The following is a 22,226-nucleotide window of genomic DNA, read 5'->3' as shown; positions in this document are numbered from 1 at the left end:
GTCATCTATTTTTGGGCACTTGGGCTGTTTCCAAAGCTTAGCTATTGTAAATAGTGCTGCTATAAACATAGGGGTGCAGGTGTTCTTTGGAATTGATGTTTCTGTGTCCTTTGGGTAAATACCTAGGAGTGGAATTGCTGGATCATATGGAAGCTCTATGTTTAGTAGGTCCAGAAATCTCCACACAGCTCTCCATAGTGGTTGGACCAGTTTGCATTCCCACCAACAGTGCAGGAGAGTTCTTTTTCTCCACAACCTCGCCAACATTTGTTGTTGCTAGTTTTTTTAATATGTGCCATTCTCACTGGTGTAAGATGGTATCTCATGGTAGTTTTGATTTGCATTTCCCTGATTACAAGTGATGTTGAACATTTTTTCATATGTCTGTTGGCCATTTGCATTTCCTCTTCAGAGAAGTTTCTTTTTAGCTCTTCTGCCCATTTTTTGACTGGGTTATTTTCTTTGTTGTTGCTGAGTCTCATCAGCTCTTTGCAGATTTTTGTGATCAGTCCTTTATCATTAGTGTTGTGTGCAAAAATGTTCTCCCAGTTGGTGGGGTTTCTCTTTGTTTTTGTTATTGTCTCTTTTGCTGTGCAGAAGCTCTTTAATTTGATGTAGTCCCAGCTGTTTATCTTTGCCTTCACTATCACTGCTTTGGGTGATGTGTCTGTAAAGATGTCTTTGATGTGCAAATCACGTAGTGTTTCACCTATATTTCCTTCTATGTATTTTATGGTTTCAGGTCTTATGTCTAGTTCTTTAATCCATTTTGAGTTGATTTTTGTGTATGGTGTGAGGTAGTGGTCAAGCTTCATTCTTTTGCATGTAGCAACCCAGTTTTCCCAGCACCATTTATTGAACAAACTTTCTTTGCTCCAATGCATAGTCTTTGCTCCTTTGTCAAAGATTAGTTGACCATAATCTATGGGTTTATTTCTGGATTTTCTATTCGATTCCATTGGTCTGTATGTCTGTTCTTGTTCCAATACCATGCAGTTTTGATGATTATGGCTTTGTAGTATAGTTTGAAGTCTGAGCGTGTGATGCCTCCATTTCCTTCTTTTTTTTTTCAGTAGAGCTTTGGCTATTCAGGGTTTTTGGTGATTCCATATGAATTTCATCAATAATTGTTCTATTTCTTTGAAGAATGACATTGAAATTTTGATTGGAATAGCATTGAATCTGTATATTGCTTTTGGTAGGATGGCCATTTTAATAATGTTTATTCTTCCAATCCATGAGCAGGGGATGTCTTTCCATTTCTTTCTGTCTTCTTCTATTTCTTTTAACAGTGTTTTATAATTTTCTTTGTATAGGTCCTTTACCTCTTTTGTTAGATTTATTCCCAAATATTTGATTTTTTTTTGTTTTGATAATAAAAGGGATGTTTTTTTTTTATTTCTTCTTCTTCAGATTTATTGTTTGTGTATAGGAAGGCTACTGACTTTTGCGTGTTGATTTTGTATCCTGCCACTTTACTGAATTGATTGATAAGTTGAATTAGTTTTTCTGTGGAGTTTTTGGGGTTCTCTATGTATATTATCATATCATCTGCAAATAGTGATAGTTTGACTTCTTCTTTTCCTATTTGGATTCCTTGTATGTCTTTCTCTTGTCTTATTGCTCTGGCTAGGACTTCCAGTATTATATTGAAAAGCAGTGGTGAGAGTGGACATCCTTGTCTTGTTCCAGATCTTAATGGAATTGCTTTCAGCTTTTCACCATTGAGGATGATACTGGCTGTTGGCTTGTCATAGATGGCCTTTATGATGTTGAGGTATGTTCCTTGTATCCCAAGAATTTCAAGGGCTTTTATCATGAATAGGTGTTGCACTTTGTCGAAAGCTTTCTCAGCATCTATTGATATTATCATATAGTTTTTATATTTCTTTATGTTGATGTGTTGGATAACGTTGATTGATTTTCGGATGTTAAACCATCCTGTGTCCCTGGAATGAGTCCTACTTGGTCGTGGTGAATTATCTTATGGATACATTGTTGGATTCTGATAGCTAAAATTTTATTGAGGATTTTTGCATCAGTGTTCATTAGGGAGATTGGCCTGTAGTTTTCCTTTTTTGTGTTGTCCTTATTCAGTTTTGGTATTAGTGTAATGTTGGCTTCATAGAACGTGTTTGGTATTGTCCCTTCCTTCTCAATTTTTTGGAAGAGTTTGTGAAGGATAGGCACTAATTCGTCTCTGAATGTTTGGTAGAATTCATTTGTAAATCCATCAGGTCCTGAGCTTTTGTTTTTGGGAAGGTTTTTGATTACCATTTCGATTTCGCTGCTTGTAATTGGTCTGTTTAGGTGTTCTATTTCTTCTTTATCTCGCTTTGGGTGATTGTAGAGTTGTAGGAATTTGTCCATCTCCTCTAGATTGTTGAACTTGTTTCCATATAACTGTTCATAGTAGGTACTGATTATTCTTTTGATTTCTGCTGTGTCCGTTGTGATTTCTCCTCTTTCATTTATGATCCTGTTTATTTGTGCTTTCTCCCTTTTTTCCTTTGTGAGCCTGGCTAGGGGTTTGTCTATTTTATTGATTTTTTCAAAGAACCAGCTCTTGGTTTCATTGATCTTTTGGATTGTTTTTTTAGTTTCAATTTCATTTATTTCTGCTTTGGTTTTTATTATTTCTTTTCTTCTACTGGTTTCGGGGTTTTTTTGTTGTTCTTTTTCTAGATCTCTGAGCTTCGAGATTAGGTTGTTTCTTTGAGTTCTTTCTTGTTTTTTGATGTGAGCTTCTATTGCTATATATTTTCCTCTTATTACTGCTTTTGCTGCATCCCATACATTTAGGATATTAGTGTCCTCCTTGTCATTCAATTCAAAGAATTTTTTAATTTCTTCTTTGATCTCCTCGTTAGTCCAGTGGTCTTCCAGTAGTGTGGTTTTTAAATCTCCATGAGGTATGATAGTTCCTTGCCTTCTTTTTATGGTTTATTTCTAGTTTGATGCCTTCATGGTCAGAAAAAATGGTTGGTCTGATTTCAATCTTGGTGTATCTGTTGATGTTTGTCTTGTGCCCCAGTATGTGATCGATCCTGGAGAATGATCCACGTGCGCTTGAGAAAAATGTGTACTCCGTTTTTTTTGGGTTTAGTGTTCTATAGATGTCTGTTAAGCCCAAATGCTCTAGGTCCTTATTTAGACCTCTAGTTTACTTATTTTTTGTCTTGTTGATCTATCCATTGTTGATAGTGGTGTGTTGAAGTCTCCCACAACGTATGTGTTTTCTCTGATGTCTGTTTTCAGAGAGGACAACAGTTGTCTGATATATTTTGGTGCTCCTTCGTTTGGTGAGTATATGTTAATGAGTGTTATTTCTTCTTGAAGTATTGTCCCCTTGATCATGATGTAGTGACCATTGGGGTCTCTTTATTTTTTTGAGTTTGAAGTCTGTTTTATCTGATATAAGTATAGCTGTTCCTGCTTTCTTTTTTGGTCCATTTGCTTGTAGGATTGTTTTCCATCCTTTAACTTTGAGCCTATTTTTATCTTTTGTAGCTAAATGTGTTTCCTGGAGACAGCAAAAGGTTGGGTTTTGTTTCTTAATCCAGGCTGCAACTCTGTGTCTTTTTATTGAAGAGTTTAGTCCATTTACATTTAGAGTTAATATTGATATGTTAGCATCTGTATTTGCCATTGTGTTTGTCTTTCCTTTGATTTTATTTATTCTTTTAATAACTTTTTTTTTTGTTTTGGTCTTCTTTCGTTGTTATTCGTCCCTCTGAGGTTCTGGCTTTAGGATTCCTTGAAGTATTTTTTGGAGTGGGGGTTTAGTCGTAATGAAATTCTGGAGTTTCTCTTTGTCTGGGAAGGTCCATATTCTTTCTTCATAGAGGAAGGAGAGCTTTGCGGGATAGAGTATTCTTGGTTGGCATCTGTTTTCTTGGATTCTGTTGACTATGTCCCTCCACTCTCTCCTTGCCCGTAGTATTTCTTCAGAGAAGTCTGATGTCAGCCTGATTGGTTTTCCTTTGAATGTTATCTGTTTCTTCCCTCTTGTCAGCTTCATTATTTTTTCCTTGTCCTGGATTCTTGGGAGCTTTACTATTATGTGTCTTGCTGTGTTTTTCCTTTCGTCGTGGAAGTTGGGTGTTCTTCTTGCTTCTTGTATATCAATTTTCAGCTCCTTCTTCGCATTTGGGAAGTTCTCTTCAATTATCTCCTGGAATATTTTCTCTGTTCCTACATCTCTCTCCTCTCCTTCTGGAATTCCTATAACTCTTATATTTCCTTTCCTCATGGAGTCAGATAGTTCCCGAAGTCTTTCTTCGTTCTTTTTCCTTCGTACTTCTCTTTCCTTTTCTGTTTTGGTTCTTTTTATTTCTGTGTCTTCAAGAGTACTTATTCGTTCTTCCATTTCATCTATTCTGCTTTCATTGCTTTTCCCAGAGTTCTTTAGTTCCTCCATTAATTCTTTGATCTCTTGCATTTCTTTTACTTCCCTCTTTAGGGACTCAATTTCATTCTTCTGACCATTGTTTTCCCTCTTTAGGGACTCAATTTCATTCTTCTGACCATTGTTTTCCCTCTTTAGGGACTCAATTTCATTCTTCTGACCATTGTTTTCCCTCTTTAGGGACTCAATTTCCTTCTTCTGATCATTGTTTTCCTTTATGACTTCTGTCACTTTTTTAATCAGGGCAATTTTAAATTCTCGTTCTGGAAGGCTCAGAAGTTCTTCCAAGTTACTGTTGTTGCAATCTGGAGGGTGGTTTTCTTTTTGTGGTGTGCTTCTTTCCTGAGGCGTTGTTAGGTTGTGTGTGGTTCTTCTACTCCCTACTGTCTGTTTTCTAATTTGTCGTATGCATTGGGACACTGTGTTGCTCAGACTGGCCGGCATCTTGGGTGAACTTCTCCGCTCCCCTCTGGCTCCTCCAGGAACCATCTCTGGCTTCTGGGGGAGCTTTCTGCTGGTTTTAGGCAGTCTTTACTGAAGAAATGTCCCTGTTCTAAACTGGCGAAGCAGGACGCAGTCCCTGCGCATCCGGTCTCAGGCACACTCTTCTGCGTGCCCGGTCTGCCCCGGACGTGGATGCCTGCTCCCTCTGTGGGCTCAGACTGCTGGTTGGAAGGGGCCTGGCGTGGGCTAACTTCCCAGCTGGCCACTGGGTCCTCCAGAAGCCTTCTGCCCTTTTCAAGAAGTCTTTTCTTAAGAAATTTTCCTGTTCTATGGGGTGTTAGTGACTTTTTTTCTGGTCGCTAGGTGGCGCCAGAGATCTCTCCTATTGTCCTTGGGGGGCTGTTTTTCAATCCCCCCACCCCCGTGGGAAAGGGAACAGAGAGCGAGAATGATAGGGTAAACCTCAACGGCTTTGGGGTGCTATGTCTGCCTTGTGCCCCACCGTTGTGGAGAACCCACGCCCAGAATTTCGTGCCCCGGGTCTCAGTTCAAAGCCCTCAGTTCCAGGACGCGGGCTGTAGCCCAGTTCAGTGGCGCGGGAATGGCGCCTTTTGCACCGCTCCTGTGCCTGGGCGCCTGGTTCCTGCTCACTCAGGGAGGGACTTTCACCCCCGTGAGGGCCTCCGCGCGTCTCCCCGCAAGCCTAGGTCGCAGGCGCGGGGACCTGGGCAGCCGCGATCCCGGTCCGCGTTTGCTTTCAAGCGCGCTGCTTTTCCGCGCAAGCTTACCGCCGGCCCGGGCTGTGTGCGCGTCTCCCGGGGTCTTTGTTCTTCTCTAATGGCGCCCGGAGCCGTTCGCTCACCGCCGCGGCGAATCCTGCAGGGTTCTCCACAGCTCCCGTTCACGGGGTGTGGTGGCTGCAATAGTTCCTTTCCACTCACAGTCCCGCTTGCTGCGTCGTTTGTTCTTGTTGGTCGTTTCAGTTTGTTGTTTTCCTCCTCTCTGCCGGTGGGAGAGTGCCGCCTCTGTGGGCGGGGGAGGGGAGCAGGGTTCTGCGCTTCCCTCCCTTCTGGTCCTCTTTTATGGCCACTTTCTTCTTCGGGCAGTTTGCTGGCGTCACCCGTTTATCTTCCGTGTCCCAGTTCTCACTGGGGCCTGCCGCTTTTCCTCCCTATTAACTTTTTTAAATGGGAGATCTTACTCACAGCGTCTCGCCGCCATGTTGCTCCGCCCCTCTGGTTCTCAATTGCCTTCTTTTTCTAGTAAATCTCCATCTTCTGTTTACATATCTTTCTCTATTCCATCACCATCAGAATTCTATTCCAAAATTCATTTCACCTAAAAATAAACTGGTCATATGTGGCCCAATTTCTGCATTGGTGACAATGCAGATTTTTTTTTAATCAAAATAGTCCATTCAATAACAATAAAAAAAATAACTCAAAGAAATTTAAATATTTACTTGGTTGTAAAAAAAGTACCCAAAGAGACACAAGAAGAGTGTGCTCAGAGTGAACAGTAGAACACTTCAAAATCTTACATTATAGGAGAAATTCTCTTCTGGTTTTCTAAAACACATCAGCACAGTTTGCAGAGAGTTCTATTCTCATTTAAGTCTAGTCAAGAATGTGTGTTCTCACTTCTAAAATATTTAATAGAAAATACCTGTCAAACAGTTAAGCTTTAGGTACCCTTATCTTCCCTATCCATTCTAAAGCCTTGGAAATATGTTATCAGAGTCAAATATTTTTATAATATTAACAAGAAGATTAGAACAATTTAGCCCTCTCTGTCTTCACTGCACTAGAAGCTGCTCTCCTGCTGCACCCCATCATCCCCTGAAAATGTGTGTCTATAGGTTTGTCCCCCCTACCCTCTCCTTAGTAAGGAGCACCCCTCGGCTGCCGAGAAGGTCAATGCTGTGGTGCTGAAACAACCACAGACGCTGACAGACGAGAGCCAGGCAACTTGGTAGCTCCACGTCATTATTCCTGGCCTACCTTCCAAAGCAGAGCCATTTCAAAGGGCAGCGATACTGCAGCCGCATTCACTGGGGCTGGACTGCACGGTAGGAGTGGTTGGCTCTGAGGCTGGAATTGGAATAGTGTTCCAGTGTCTCATCATTGGCTTTGCCAGGAACCCTTCTCCAAAGCAACATTCTAGGCTTTGCCCTCTCAGAGGCCATGGGGCTCTTTTGTCTGATGGTAACCTTTCTCATCCTCGCCTTCCATAGTTCTTTCTCCCATGTCTCCTCTGCCCTGTACCTTTCCTGGTACCTCTCCAGGGAGCCTGGTGAAAGTTGTTGGCTTAGGGTTTGACAAGAAGGACAAATAAATACTGTATTGATAAAGAAAACTTTAAAGAGGGTTCAAAAATTCTATAAACTTCAGGACCCACAAAACTCCTGATGAACTCCTGATCATTATAGTTGTTTTTTAGTATTGATATACCCACTTAATAACAAGTAGACAAATTCCCATTTGTCACAAATAGACAAATCAAGGAATTTGGTATGTCTCAACTAAAACACATGATTTTGATGATTCATGGTGTTTCTATAAGGGGAAAAATCTAATAGTAGAATTGTCAGGTCAAAGAGTATTAAAGAAATAAAATTTTAACAGATACTCTCAGATTGCCTTCTAAAAAGTTTGTATAGATACTCAGGTCCTCCAATAACAAATAAATATACTCACTTCCCTTTACAAGTCTAGGTGTTAAATAACATGACTACACACTCTCCTTTGGTCAAAAGTAGTCTTGGTTTATACCTGTTCTCCCAGCATAATTATTAATAGCACCCCCTTCACTATCAAAATGGTTCCAGTTTTGGAAGACATATGGTTATCCTAGTGTGACCGATCTTTTAAATTGTATTACCTCTCCAGTAGGGAACATACAAATTTCTGGGTGGTACCACATTCTACTTGCCCTCCATTCCAGATAGAGGCTTTCTTATGTGTAGATGCCAACAAAAGTGTCTGCGTGCTTATCTCTTTGAAAATCAAGCATAGGTAAGTGTACACACATGTACACACATACACAAAGCCAAGTTAGTTAAGTGTTTTAATCCAAGTCATTAGCTGTTCACATCAAGCATGTCATCAATGTTAATAAGAGAGTCTTGGCACTGGATTAAAGGGTATAATAATGCCTGTTGACCTTTATATGCCTTCAAGAACTGAGATTCTTTGACAACAGTAGTAAACTGTTGACACTTACTGAGGACATATTGTCAAGAACAATTCTAAAAATTTTACTTACTATACTCATAGTAAGTCCTCAGAGTAGCTTAATGATTAAATTACATTTATTGAAAGATGACTAAACTAAGGCACAGACAGGTTAACTTAGATGTCCAGTATAACCTGCTTTGTAAATTGAAATTTAGTCCAGATTTCAGCTAAGGCAGCCTCACTGATGAGCTCTGTTTTCTGCTGTCTTCTACTACATGTTTTAAGGCACTGAAAATCTATCCACATTTCACATATTTGATTTGTTCTTACTTTCTTAATAATCCTGATTGCATTTCTGAAAAGTTACTTAATAGGATGGGGGAAGGAATGCAGAAAATACATGCAATAAACTGAAAACTTACCGTTGAAGTACCTTCCTTCTCTCTCTGGAAGAGCTATCTTTTACGTTAACTCTGTATCATCATATACTATGAGAAAAGACAATCAATTAACCTTTGCAAAGTCTGTCTAAGAGAACTCATGATGACTTACTGAATATTTAACTGTTGAATACAAAATATTTATAAATGATCATGTGATTTATGTTACTCCTATTATAATTATTACTATTTGGTTACTCCTATTATAATACTTAGAACTCAAGTGACTTAACTTTGAATATGAGTTAGACAAAGAGAAAAAGTTAAAATATTTGGTGGTGACTACAAGGTTAGTTGTCTCCAGTGACAGAAAGCCTATGGATGCCAAATGAATCCGTTATCCCAGCAAATCATCTTCTAAATTCATTTTCTAGAGACACATGGATAAAGAGAGGCAAAATTATTACCCCTTCTAGAAAATAGTTCTGTGTGTGAGGAGCAGCAGGTCAATAGCATATAACTATACTTCTCAACTTGATTCTTGGTCAGCCAGTGCACTGGGTAAGATGAAATGAATTATTTGGGAGATAGCCTGAAAGGATTTGTTAAGACAAATATCATCTTTTGTTGAGTTATTTTGTGGAATGGATTTGGGGGAACTAAAAAGTTATCGATATCCAATTTAAGTAAAAAATGTTGCTTCTTGGGCCTCCCCGGTGGCGCAGCAGTTGAGTGCTGGGTTGCGAGGCTGCCCGCAGCCTCTGCAGCATTGGTTCCATCCCAGGCCACCGGGTGAGGGTCCCACATGGTGCGGGCCTCTCCTGCCGCATGCTGCTCCCCTCAGCAGTGTACTTCGTCAGTCTGCCTGCTCTGCTCTCCGCTCTGACTGGTGAATTCTCTCACCCTCCTGCGCTTCTGACTGTGCCCAGTGTTTGTATAAATAAATAAATAAATCTTTAAGGAAAAAAAAATTAAAAAGAAACAACGTTGCTTCTTCCCTATCAATATTGTGGTTTTACTCACAATATTTGAGCATATGATTGTGTCTTAGAAATAACAATAAAATATGCTGCTTGTTTCCTACTCATACTTTAATTCTGAAGCCTGTAACAAGTAAGGAAAGACTTCCAGTTATTAGTTTCTGAAGGACACTAGGAAAGCCAATCAAATAAACTAAAACACTTACTAGGACTGCTACGGTGAAGATAAATTGACTGTTGTCTTCCACCAACATTGACTCGAGGTCTATTCAAAATGATGGTGAATTAAGAATTAGTGAGATTAATTTTTCAGAATAGTTAAGGCTATAGTTAAAATCATTTTATTTCATTAAAGATTTGCACAATTTTTTATAATCAATGCTTTATTAAATTCTCCCTTTATACACCAGCACTACAGTGTTTGATTAAGAACAAAAAAAGTGAATGGACTATTATTTTAAATATCAATAAATTAGCAATAGAATTAACAACTGCTATTTATTTGTCTGTTTCCCCTTAATAGGATGTAAGTTCCATGAAGGCAAGGATTTGATCTTGTTTACAATTATATCACTAGTGACAACAACACTAAGGCATTATTCAATAAATATTTGTTGAAGTAGATGAAAGAGAGGGGTGTTTTGGGGACCCAACCAGAATCCCTGGATTATGAAGTGCAATAAGTCCTTAATAACACAAAGTCTTCTAACAATACAGTGGTCATGGAATCAAAAAGGTCTAGGAGATCTTTGGAAGAAATTGAAAAAAATAAGATGGAAGATGGTGGGTAAATAGCACAGCTAAACCAGAACTGAATACAATTGTTGGACCACATTTGCAGAGAGGCTTCAGGGTTTGTCCTTTAAACTGCAGATAAAAGAAACTTTAGTGATGGATATTTGTTCAGGGTCCTACTCTCTTATGGATATAATGCACAAAAAAGTGATGACACTTATAAGATGCCAGGATGAAAAGAGTCTCCCTTATGAATATATTTTTGTTGTAGAGGTAAAGAATAAGGAATTATCTTCTATCTTATCCGTTCTTTTATCCTTGTATATTAATAAGGAAAGATAATAAAAATCTTGGAGCCAGAAAAATACAAAGTCCTAGACAAAGTAGAGGTCTTAAGAAAGCAAACAAACAACATTTTGGTGAACCATTGTCTTTCTACAGGTACATTTTACTTACAGATTAGTATACATGTATTTTATCTATGGGTCCTTCTATCTTGTCTATCAAGTCCTTCTTAGAAAAGATGTACTATCTGAAGAAAGAAAACTACCATGCTAGGCTGAAAGAATATATAGAGAAAAACAAATCTCTTGACATTATGGAATATAGAAATAATTTGTATATCTTCTGTGAGCTCCTTTTGCAAGTTACTTGAGAAGGTACACCAGAAGCAAAAGAATAAATCCTACAAAGAGGAAGATATGAAATAAAAAATTCTCACAGGATTGAGGAACTACATGACATTAAATATTATAAATTGGAACATAAAGGCAAAGGACCTTTAAAGGAAGAAATGAATTTATTTTATCAAATGAAAGAGCACAGTAATGGGAATAAAGATATATGTGTCCTCTAGACAAGACAAAAAGAAGGTAATTAAACACTCTATAAAATGCAAACACTGGGCCTCCCTGGTGGTGCAAGGGGTTAAGACAGAGCACTATGAAGCTAGCTGCAGCCACTGCAGCATGAATTCGATCCCTGGTCAGGGAGTTACCCACATGGCACAGCAGACCTCTCCTGACTTGCCCGCTTCTACCCCTCAGCAATGTCTTTCAGTCAATCATCCTGTTCTGCTCCCCACTCTGTCTCTGGTGAATCCTCTCACCCCCCACAACTCTTGCCTATACCCCAGTTCTTGTATGCATAAATAAATCTTTAAAAAATAATAAAAATAAAATGCAAACACTGTATAGAAAAGTCACAATGTAAACAATCTGAGAAATGGGAAGTAAGGAAAGAGAATCTATTTGATCTTGACACTAGGTAATTTTCTTTCAAGCAATACATGTTTGTGACATAGAATTATATTTTCTATTTGACCTTGTTTTTTATTGTACAGTATAATATATATAAACATATAATCATAATATGTTTTACCATTTTTATCAGTTTAAAATTTTAGTTTCAAACTATAAACATTTCAAGATAAATTAACAGCTACAAAATAGAGTGTAATTATTATATACTTGACAAGGTCAAATGAGTGAGAAAACTTATATTAGGAAAGAGCAAAGAGGATAGATAGAAGAACAGGCTTCCAAATCTTTTTATCTTAAGTAAAAGAAGTATTGATGGATGTAGGAACAAATCACGACATAGTTTACTCAAAGTTCAAAAGATATTAACAGAAGAAACACTAGTAATCTTAAGAGCTGATAATAAAAAATAATTGTCATCATTCAAAAATAATAAAATGATATCCACTTATAGCAAAATAACAAAAAAATGACAGTGGAAGACAAATTTTTCAGATTTCATGATGGGTGATTAATAAATAACATCTAATGTTAATAAATCATGAAAAGGAGACATAACCATGTTGTTAAAATAATGGAAATAACCGAAGAACTACAAGCAGAATCATATTAAAAGGATTTCTTTTGGTGAAGAGGTGTCAGGGGTGGAATGCAGAGTGGACAAGGTAAACTTTTTATTTTACAACTTTCTGTACATTTAGAATTTTTTCATTCTATGGCTATATTACTTTTATTACAAAAAAAAGCATTTCCTAATGACTAGTTTAGCATTCTCTTCAATGATATTATCCCAAAGCGCATTCTTACTAAGGATAAAATGAACATACGCTGTCAGGTGCAAGTGCCACATGCAGCAATACCAAATAAGTGCTATAACTAATAGTATAGCAAGTGAAATCATCAGGATTCCAAACAGGTCAACTGAAATGTATGAAAGAGATAGATAGTAAGTTAGAAGATTAATAATTTATTATACTTTTCTAGCACTTCTATGCAGTGTGATTCTAAATACAAATTCACAAGTTGTTATTGAAAATGATACAATAACATATATCACATCCAATAAAATTACCATTACCACAATGATCACTAACGTTTGGAAATAATCTGGGTAGCTAAACTGAAGTAGCATTAGAGTCCTTTGTCTCCACTGACTTATTATTTCCTTTGCTTTATCACTAAATTCACCCCAGGATATCTCAAGAGATAAAAGAGAGGTGTGCTGTTTCCATTTCAGCAGTTCATTTTCAAAGAGACAGCCAATGCTCACTAGGAAAGTAGATTTCTAGTACCTGTAAACTTCCAACCTCCACCCCAAGTACCTTGTAACATCAATCTGGTGTACCTGTTAATGAAACTAGAAAGGCAGACATGAAACAGGAGGGAAGAATCCCCATCCATACTAAATATATGAATGTTAATTATTTATAAGCTCTTTACTACAAATTATTATTATTTAACTACACTTGTTAGCACCTGAAGAAAACAGGAACTTGAGAACCAAAATCATGCATTTTTTTCAATTCAGTTAATACAAAAAAACCCATAAACCACTGATAGTTTAAGATGGGATTTTCTCCTACAGTTAGGGGTCACCTGGAAAACCTTTTGTTTCAAATTTTGGAACTTTCTTAGGATGGTCTAGTATTTTACCATATAACAAACCAAAGATACAGTATAGATACACTATAAAGACTTTCACAGTTGATATTTGTTCAGTTACAGGGACACATCCTTCTTCTGAAATCTCATTCTCAGTACAAATACATTTACTGAGGAAATATGTTACAGTAATGCTAGTGGGTTCAAAATGTCCTCATTCTAGATCTAGTTGATAAGAAATACCTGGCATACTTAAAACAGCATAGAAAACAAAACCTGCTTTCACATGGTTATGGGTATTATACATCAAATAATTTTAGAGACAAAACAGAGCATTTAATAATTGGTGTGGTAAGATAACCACCAATCAGAGTGAAGATTGACCTGGTTTGAACCAACACTGGTTAGAAAAATCAGTAAGCCTATTTCCAGGATAAACAGATATTCTATATTTTAATAAAGCAAATATAATTTATATCCTTCAAATGTAGCAAATTATAGCAAAATGTAGTCAATTAAAAAAATTACATAAGATTAAAATAAAGACAACTCACCTCTACAGTTCAACCAAAATATAGCACTCATTCGACACCCAAAATATGGAAAACAATACTTTAGGCAAGCTTTTTCTTCACTGCACCAAATACACTGCATTTGGGGAAAAATAATAAAAGCAGTGTCTAAGTGTAATAACTTATCCCAGTAAGTTTTTAGTCTTAGTTCAATAAGTATTCAACAAATAACACCCATCATCATCACCATCACTATTGTGTTGTTGTTGTTGTTGTCAGTACCATTATTATTATTATTATTATTCTAGCATTATCATTATTTGATATAGGTGCAGTTAATATCTTGCCCAGATCCCCTTTTTTCAGGCCCATCCACCCAAAGTTGAGCTGTAGTGAGTGCTAGCTACCAATGGCTCAAGCTGCCTTCTTCTGGAATTGTCTTCAATGGATGGGGACCACCTGGCCCTTGAGATTATTTCCCTCACTGCCAGTGACTGACTGATATGTGGAGTACCGTTGCTTCAAAGCAATGACAACTCTGTTATGTGATTTTTGTCCATCACTACCCATAGTTCACACCAAGTGTAGACTTTAGCTGAGATCACATCTTTGTGTGGATCTTGTTCCTTAGTCCTTCTTTGAACTTTGCTGGAAAGCAGTCACTCAAGAAACCACATGCATCTGAATTACCTTTTAGGCTGTGTGTTTAGGGGAATAAATCCAAATAAATCTGACCCAATATAATAAGAACTTCAGTAGATAGGTACCCTCCCACCTCCACTCTTTTCCTTGCCTATACTCTTTCTTTCCTCTGTTACTAATGGAACTGGTGGTGCTGTCAACCAGCCTTGTCTCAATCCCCTCCCCTTTCTTCCCACTGGTGGTCAGATAATCATGTGCAAATAAGAAAAGTAAATTCTTAGTTCCTTGTTGAAATAAGCAAAAACAAGATACAAAGATGGGAACTACTGTGGGAGAAAAGACTAGAAACTTGCAGAGTTAAAAAAAAAAAAAAAAAAAAAAAAAACGGGCCTCCCCTGGTGGCACAGCGGTTGAGCGCTGGGTTGCAAAGCTGCCTGCAGCCTCTGCAGTGCCGGTTCGATCCCCGGCCAGCTGGCAAGGGTCCCACATGGCGCGAAGACCTCTCCTGCCACCCGCTGCTCCCCTCAGCAGTGTACTTCATCAGTCTGCCTGCTCTGCTCCCCGCTCTGGCTCTGGTGAATTCTCTCACCCTCCCGTGCTTCTGGCTGTACCCAGTGCTTGTATAAATAAATAAATAAATCTTTAAAAAAAAAATGAGGACACAATGGTAGAAATGGCTGTCATGTACTCAAGGCCTGCCTTGTAACAGATACCATTCTAAGCCCTTTATACATTAGCTCATTTTATCCTCATGAATATCCTGTGAACCAGTACTATTATGTCTACTTCATACATGAGGACAATAAGGCACAGAGGAATCAAATGACTTACATAAGGTCCTACACATAGTAAAAGAGTTTGGGTTCTAAACTAATCAATATGGTTCTGTAGTGATAACCAAGCCTGTAAAATTGACCTCAACTCCCTCCAAATCACTTCTTGTTATATATCTTGAGACTTGCTGCCATGATAACTTGCTCCAGTATAAAGAACCACCCCTTAAACATTGAGAGTAGACGATCTATCATAACCCAGTTTTTACCAAATTAACCAAGACTAAACATCAAATGAAACCCTGAGGGTAAGTTTACAATTGAATTCACTAAGGTTGAATGGGTCCTTGTCCTCTTAGACTGTTGCTTAAAGACTTGAACAGCAATGTCAAGGCCTAGACTCAAGGATTACAGCCCAGAGACATCTGGCCTTGGTTTCTACTCAGAGATTCTAGGAATTAAGTCCATGATATTTAGCCAGGTTTTTATGGGAAATGAATTGCCAGAAAGAAAAACTGAACCCGTCAGAGTAGGGTCATCCATGTAGGCTGGGGTGTGGAGGGGGTGGTAAAAAGAAATCCATTGATCTTGTTACTTCATTCCTTTCTGCCTCAACCAGTCCAACCAATAAATTATATCTAGATGCAACAAAATGAGAAAGATTTGATTATGGTGAAAACCTAGAATGTACTCTGATTTATTTTTTAAGTCAATACCTGAACTATGTCATTTAACTACTGAGAGAGAGAGAGAGGAAATTTTTGTGATGTAACAAGTCTCATCATCATAACACCATGACTGAAAGCTATCAACCCTATAATTCAACAATGCAAATAATGACTCTGAACAGCAATGAAATGCCAGATAAAAGTGCTAAGTTTCATAGCATGACTTCTGAATTTTTATTTCTAATGGAAGAGAAAAGTCAACAAAATAAAATGTTTTTCATATGCTGTGTTTATGCTATATGTTTGTGTGTTATGGGACTAGTACTGTAAATGAGTTGCTATTTATAGGTTTGTTTTGGGTAAGACTATTTTCTATGTCCAGGAAGGTTACTAGTAATATTATTCACAAGAAAATGTGTCAGATTATGAGGAAGATTTCCTTACAATTAAGATAGATAAGCATGTAATTTAACATTCAAACTGGAATATTTTGGAAAATGAAAAGGAGTTAGCATAAAAAATTTTGCCAAAGCAATGGTAGTAGCACCACTATAACTTAGGCACATCAAGACAACTGTTCATCTTCCTTATAGTCCAAGAAAAACTCAAATGATCTTGGTGGTTTCTTTAAATTCTAATGTGTTCCCTTTCTCCCTTCCTCAGTAGGGAAGTGGGAAGTGAGGAGATCTTTTACAAAAGATGATATCCTGATTCTGTGTTGATCATTTATTCATTTCTATGTGTAACTGGGGATATTTTTAAGATTACACTCAACTATGTATATCACAACAATTGCCAAAATGGCTTATGTTTGTAATTTTTTAAAGTTCTCTAACTCATTACATACTAAAGTATATTGAATATAATTTAATCTTCTAATGACTCAGGTGATAATTCAAATAGACACTGAAGGCTTGCCATGGGCTGGGACACAGGTGAGCAGATAAATATGCAAAGATGAATAAAACATGCATCTGTCCTCAGGAAACTGAGAATGGGAGAAAGGTGAACAACAAACAATTTATATGATATGCGTTCTAATTTTAAAATGTACATGTTCAAGATCCAAAACAAAGGTTAAGGAGAATTGGAAGAAGTACTGTATTCTTCTTCTAAGAGGAAGGGTAAGAATACTAAGGATGAGTAAGGATGACAGAAATGACATCAGTTAGGGAACTGAAGTTTATAGCTAGATCCCCTTATTTTTATCTATAAAATCGGAGACAAAGTCATCCATTGAGAATGAGTGAATATAAGAGAATACTGGAATTTTGAGGATGGTAATGAAATTTTGGAATTGCCACTGTCAGAAATTTTAGGAAATGTTACTTACCAAAGGCAAGTAATATTTTGGCTCAGGTGAGAACAGAAATTGTAAATTTATAGTTGTAACTAATGAGGATTTTGATGTACTAGGTTCCAATAGTAACCAGCTAACAATACATTGCAAATGAAAAGTTATACCAAAGGACCAATCAGTGCTGGGGGTGGAGGGTATTAAAGCCAACACAGTTCAAGATAAGAAGGTGAGGGCATTAAAGAAGTGGTGGTTTTTGCAACACCCAGTGAAATAATAGATCTAGGCAAGGATCAACAAGTCTGCTAACATCACAAAATGCTGGACAGTAGACCTCATTTTTACAAAAAAATTAAACTGAATTGGGTTAAGTCTGTGGAGAGTCTACAGGTTAAGTCTAATGACCACTTTGCAAGAACAGAAGAACAAGGAAAAGAAGCAAGTGATAAAGTACAATGTAGAAATGTGACCAGCAAAATTCAGACCGTGGGAAACCTTCTAGGATGAACAATTCCATTTCTGCAACAACTAAGTTGCAACAAGAAAAGAAAATAGGGAGAGAGAGAAGGAACATATAAACAGACTTTAGGATAATCAGACAATTGGAATGCACAGACTTGATTAAAATGAACTTTAAAAATTCATGAAACAAGGGAAAGGTGATTATTTCCTGAATGCTTGATGATATTAAGGAAGCAAGTCATTAATTTTTAGTTATGATTATAGACAAAATATTTTAAAGCAAAGTCTCTTTCCATATCTTTATATACATGTCAATTCCAGTTACTATAATAATAGAGTTACTACAATTATTAGATACAAATTACAATTACTAGAATGGCCCCCCTTTCAAATTAGGATTTCATGTCTGTGTCTTTGGTATTAATTATCGGTCCTCTGATACTGATTAGAGTAAAATGTTACAGTGAGGGTGGTGGCAAAGCTCTGTGCTGTACAAGTAACACCATTTCCCTCAATACTTAAGATTTCAGCTTTCTTCTAAATCTGAAGTGTAAAATAATGATGTCAGACCTCTAATCATCACAGAAGGGAAATCGTGGTTACACTGTGGTCAAGGAACAGCATGCCTTCCTTCTAGTCTTTAGGCAATAGAATGGCAAAGAAATTTTCACTGCATCTCAAAGGGCCTATCTTTTCCTTGACTGACAAAAAGTGCTTTCCAAAGTCAGCATACATTTTTTCAAGCAAAATTTTGTTTTGTTGCAGTATAATTTTCTGGAAGGAAGTACATGTTTGTGCTAAATTATTTCCATTGTTTATTTCTAGAAACCATGTCAAAGAATGGTTTGAAATGCATCTTAATCACTACTATTAGTCATTCTTATTATTTAAAAAAAAAAATGGAAAACAAAGTTTAGCATGTCTTTTAGACTACAATTGTAAATTGCGTGATTTTATAACATTCCCAAGATAATTCTACTTAATGGAAGTTAACTTACTTTTTTATTTTCTGTGCACAAATGACAATTTTTCTTTCCAGCACACACTACGAGAAAAAAAGATTAAGTGCAAAAATGTAAATGCAAAGCCTATACATTGCTCAATTTTATACAAAAGTACATTTCATTTAGTCATTCCCATTTCATGAAATATTCATCCATACTCCAGGGTTTTACTTCATTATTTTCATATATCTAGACACTTTTCCCACTGGTACTATTTCAATCCTAACTCTTATTTTCTCCTATTACTCGGAAAAATATGAAATGCATCATCCAGCTTTGATTAGCCAACTATGTTCTAGAAAATAACTTGCAAAAAACAATATGGAAAAAACAAATTGGCAATGTCACTGTATATTTAAAACATACATTTGAAACCTCTTTTAGTAACTTCTTTGTTATTCAGAGTAGTTTTGCCAAGATATTCCTGTTAAACAAGTCCTTTAAATTAAAAAAAAAAATTAAGTCCACATCTTGTTTGCAATGAGACTTTCCCACAAATTAGGATTTCCATTATTACTGTTTTGTGAAAAAATAAACAATATAATTTATTGTTTATTTATCTTTTAATATATAATTTATCTTTTTTTTTCCCAAGGAAAGAAAATGTATTTAAGCATTTACAACATATTTATTATAGCCATTAAATTTATTTTTGACAGTGTTTTTAGTGCATAGTATTTTATTTCAATAAATATCTTTTCTATTGCTGGTATGTTTTTTCAGTTAAGTGGGAGAAATAAGTTTTTTTAATTAATTAATTTAATTTTTATTCTTACAATGTTTGCTTTCTTTTCTCAAGTGTAGTTCCCATAGAATTTCCACCACCAATTACCCGTGCACCATCACCACAGTCCCTTGTGCTCTTCCTGCCCTCATTTTGATCCCTTTTCCTCCCCCTCCCCGTAGAATGTGGATAGATAAGTTTTAAATCCTGGTTTGTGTATGAATATAAGAGTAATTTCTTTGATCCTTTTCATATCTTTTTAACATATGTATATTTAGTATATTTTATGTATACATATAAATTAGAGAGGTGAATTTTCTTTATCAAATGGAATTCTGAACTTTTCAAACACAGAGAACTACTTGTAGCAAAATAAACTATAATCTTTTCTCCCCCAAATAACACAGCAAGGAAAACATATATTTCTCATTCTGCATACGTGGAGTTGTTTTTTAGAGCAGCTTCCTAAAGTAAAACTGTTGAATCTTCAATTTTCCCAAATATATAATTTTTCTTCAAAATGATTTTAGCAAATTTTACTTGAATAAGCAATAGACGAGTTTCTATATCCCCACACCTCCACCTGCTAGGAATCAGCCTAATATTCTTTTTTTTTTTTTTAAGATTTATTTATTTATTTATACATGCACTGGGTACAGTCAGAAGCACGGGAGGGTGAGAGAATTCACCAGAGCCAGAGCAGAGAGCAGAGCAGGCAGAAGGACAGAAGTACACTGCTGAGGGGAGCAGTGGGCGGCAGAAGAGGTCTGCGCGCCATGTGGGACCCACCTCCGGTGGCCGGGGAGCAGCCGGGGATCGAACCGGCGCTAGAGAGGCTGCAGGCAGCTTCGCAACCCAGCGCTCAACCGCTGTGCCACCGGGGAGGCCCAGCCTAATAGTCTACCCACGATGGTATTTCAATGCTGTTGTTGTTTTTTAATCCCCTTGCATCCATCCCCTGTCCCTTTCTCTCCCTCTCCCTCTTAATCTCGGAGCCCTCAGGATGTTTTTTGATGTTCGCTTGTTTTTGAAAGTGTTTTACGTTATCAATTGTCTGCTATATAAATATCAGATATTGTTTTTATCATTCTGACTTACTTTGCTACACCTAATTTCTTAAATTTCCTCCATTTTATTGAAAAGGGCTGCATTTCACCCTCTTTTATGGTTATATCAGATTCCATGATGTGTATGTATACCACATTTCCTTTTTTAATTATTTTTTTTTTTACATCATTGTAGTTATGTCACATTTTCTTGATCCAATTATCTATCTAGGGACGTTTAGGCTGCCTCAGATCTAGGAGACCATTCTATTTAATTTCAAGTCATTTGATTGGATAGAGATATGATTTGACTGGGGAAAATCTCAAACTAGTTTCTATTAATAAATTAAGTACTAGTGAATGTTACTTCCTCCTTCCCCAAAGTATCCTGGAGGTCCCCAAAATAAAGTTGAGAGGAGGAAAAGGCAGGGTAAATGGTAAAGATTCTACTGCTTCAGTTATGGACAGCTGGCTTCAGGCTTAGTTGGAGCTCAGTAAAAGGGAAAACAAAAGGTATATAGACCTTGCAAATGCTACTATTAGATAAAAATAGAACTCAAATTTTAAAAATGTCTTTAAGTAGAAGAATGAATGGAAGCACTGACAGAGCTGGTCAGCCGTAGAACTGGGCAAGGTAGAATCAGAAACTTCACTCTTTAGAAGCCAGACTGTTATCTACGATGCTTGATTTATTTTGTTTACTCCCTTTTTATCCCTTCTCAGTATTTTAAAAAAGTCCAGAATGATTCCTATTTGCTAGGAACAAAGGAAGGGATCTGTTTTTATACTTAGTCTGTATTATTAAGCACTATTTATAGGGAAAATGGAGCAGGGACTAGAACAGTTAGTTCTCTTGGAGTATGTATGTGGTGGGGGAGGAGAGGAAGTGATCGAGAAATCCATGGGAAAGATGAGACCAAAGGAAATAAGCCAGGCCTTTTGATTCAGCTTCTCCCCACCCCCCCTTCCTGTCAAAAGAGAGCCTCATTTCAAGTGTAAAACTGACAGCTTTGAGTTTGGTTTCACTAAGGAAGGCTGATTCACTTACAGATACTAACATTCCTTTGGACTCTTTCGACTCTAGAAACCAGACAGCAGTAATTACTCTGTCTTATAGTTTTCATAAAAAATGGCAATCTTGGCTTTAAAGGGCATTTTCCAAGTAATTCAAACCCTGTCCTTATTTTATCTATACAATTCCAATTCAGGCTAGTAAAACTCTTTACTTTCAGGTTCATGAATTCAACTCAGCATGATTTTTGTTTCAAAATTTCTTCATCTGGGGAATGGAATCAAGAGAAGTCTCCAAGCCAAAGCAATTATTTCTTAATATAAGATCCAAATTAATCAATTTATTAGCTAAGACTTTAAAACACTAAGACCAGTTATGGCCACGACGGGATCTGATTAGAACAAAACCCAACAGCTTACAGCATAAGCTTATGTACTGTAGGTCAGGCCAAAAGTGGGGGGGGGATGGTCATACTGTCCCAATTTTAAACCATTTTATTCACTTTTCACATTTCGAATAAGGCAAATTAATTCAAGTCCAATTTAACTGGATTTCACAAAAAAAAAACATAGTCTTTAAATATGTTTTTCCGCCAACATCAAAGGAATACTTAAACGATGAAAATCTCAGCATGTGGGGGCGCCACAACCAAACGACATTCCTCAAGGTCACGCGTGCATGGGAGGCACCAGCCCCGGGGCCCAGGATGCCTCACCATCCTCTATAGCTGCCGGTCGTCTCTGCTTGTTCCTGTGTGTAGAGATTTGGGAAAAACCATTCTCTGAGAAACTGATAAGCAGTTGGATGAGAAAGAGGGAGAGGAAAACTGGCAGGAGGATCTGGCTCCAAGCCCGCAGCCGGCACATGGCTCCTTGAGCCGGGGTTGCGCTGGTCCCCGGCCAGTGAGGCTGTGGCAGGGGGTAGGGGCCAGCTTGGACAAGCAGCCCTGTCGGGAACCGTGAACACTCACAGCCCAGGATTCTGAGACAACCCCTTCCACTGTGCCCTTGCTCCAAGCATAATTCACGGAACCTTAGAACCCGTAATGCTCCACCCAGAATATAGAATATTGTGAAGCACTCCTGGTCTGCACTGGCCTCGG

General features: G+C 37.4%; 1 protein-coding gene across 1 annotated transcript in view; it reads right to left on the bottom strand.

Moving 5' to 3' along the window:
- Positions 1–22,226, bottom strand: part of CLDN12 (claudin 12) — a 77,730-nt gene that overhangs the window by 15,164 nt on the left and 40,340 nt on the right. Inside the window, exons 3-7 of the transcript XR_008550674.1 lie at positions 18,337–18,383; positions 13,539–13,632; positions 12,210–12,303; positions 9,595–9,653; positions 8,451–8,516 (exon numbers count right to left, since the gene is read on the bottom strand). The gene's annotated coding sequence lies outside the window, so the exon portion shown is untranslated. The remainder of the gene's footprint in view (positions 1–8,450; positions 8,517–9,594; positions 9,654–12,209; positions 12,304–13,538; positions 13,633–18,336; positions 18,384–22,226) is intronic.

The sequence above is a fragment of the Talpa occidentalis genome, unplaced genomic scaffold (assembly GCF_014898055.3).
Source record: "Talpa occidentalis isolate TD23 unplaced genomic scaffold, MPIMG_talOcc4v2.1, whole genome shotgun sequence".
Lineage (NCBI taxonomy): Eukaryota > Metazoa > Chordata > Mammalia > Eulipotyphla > Talpidae > Talpa > Talpa occidentalis.
The sequence above is the reverse complement of the archived record's forward strand: the minus strand, read 5'-3'. Positions and strand labels throughout refer to the sequence as shown.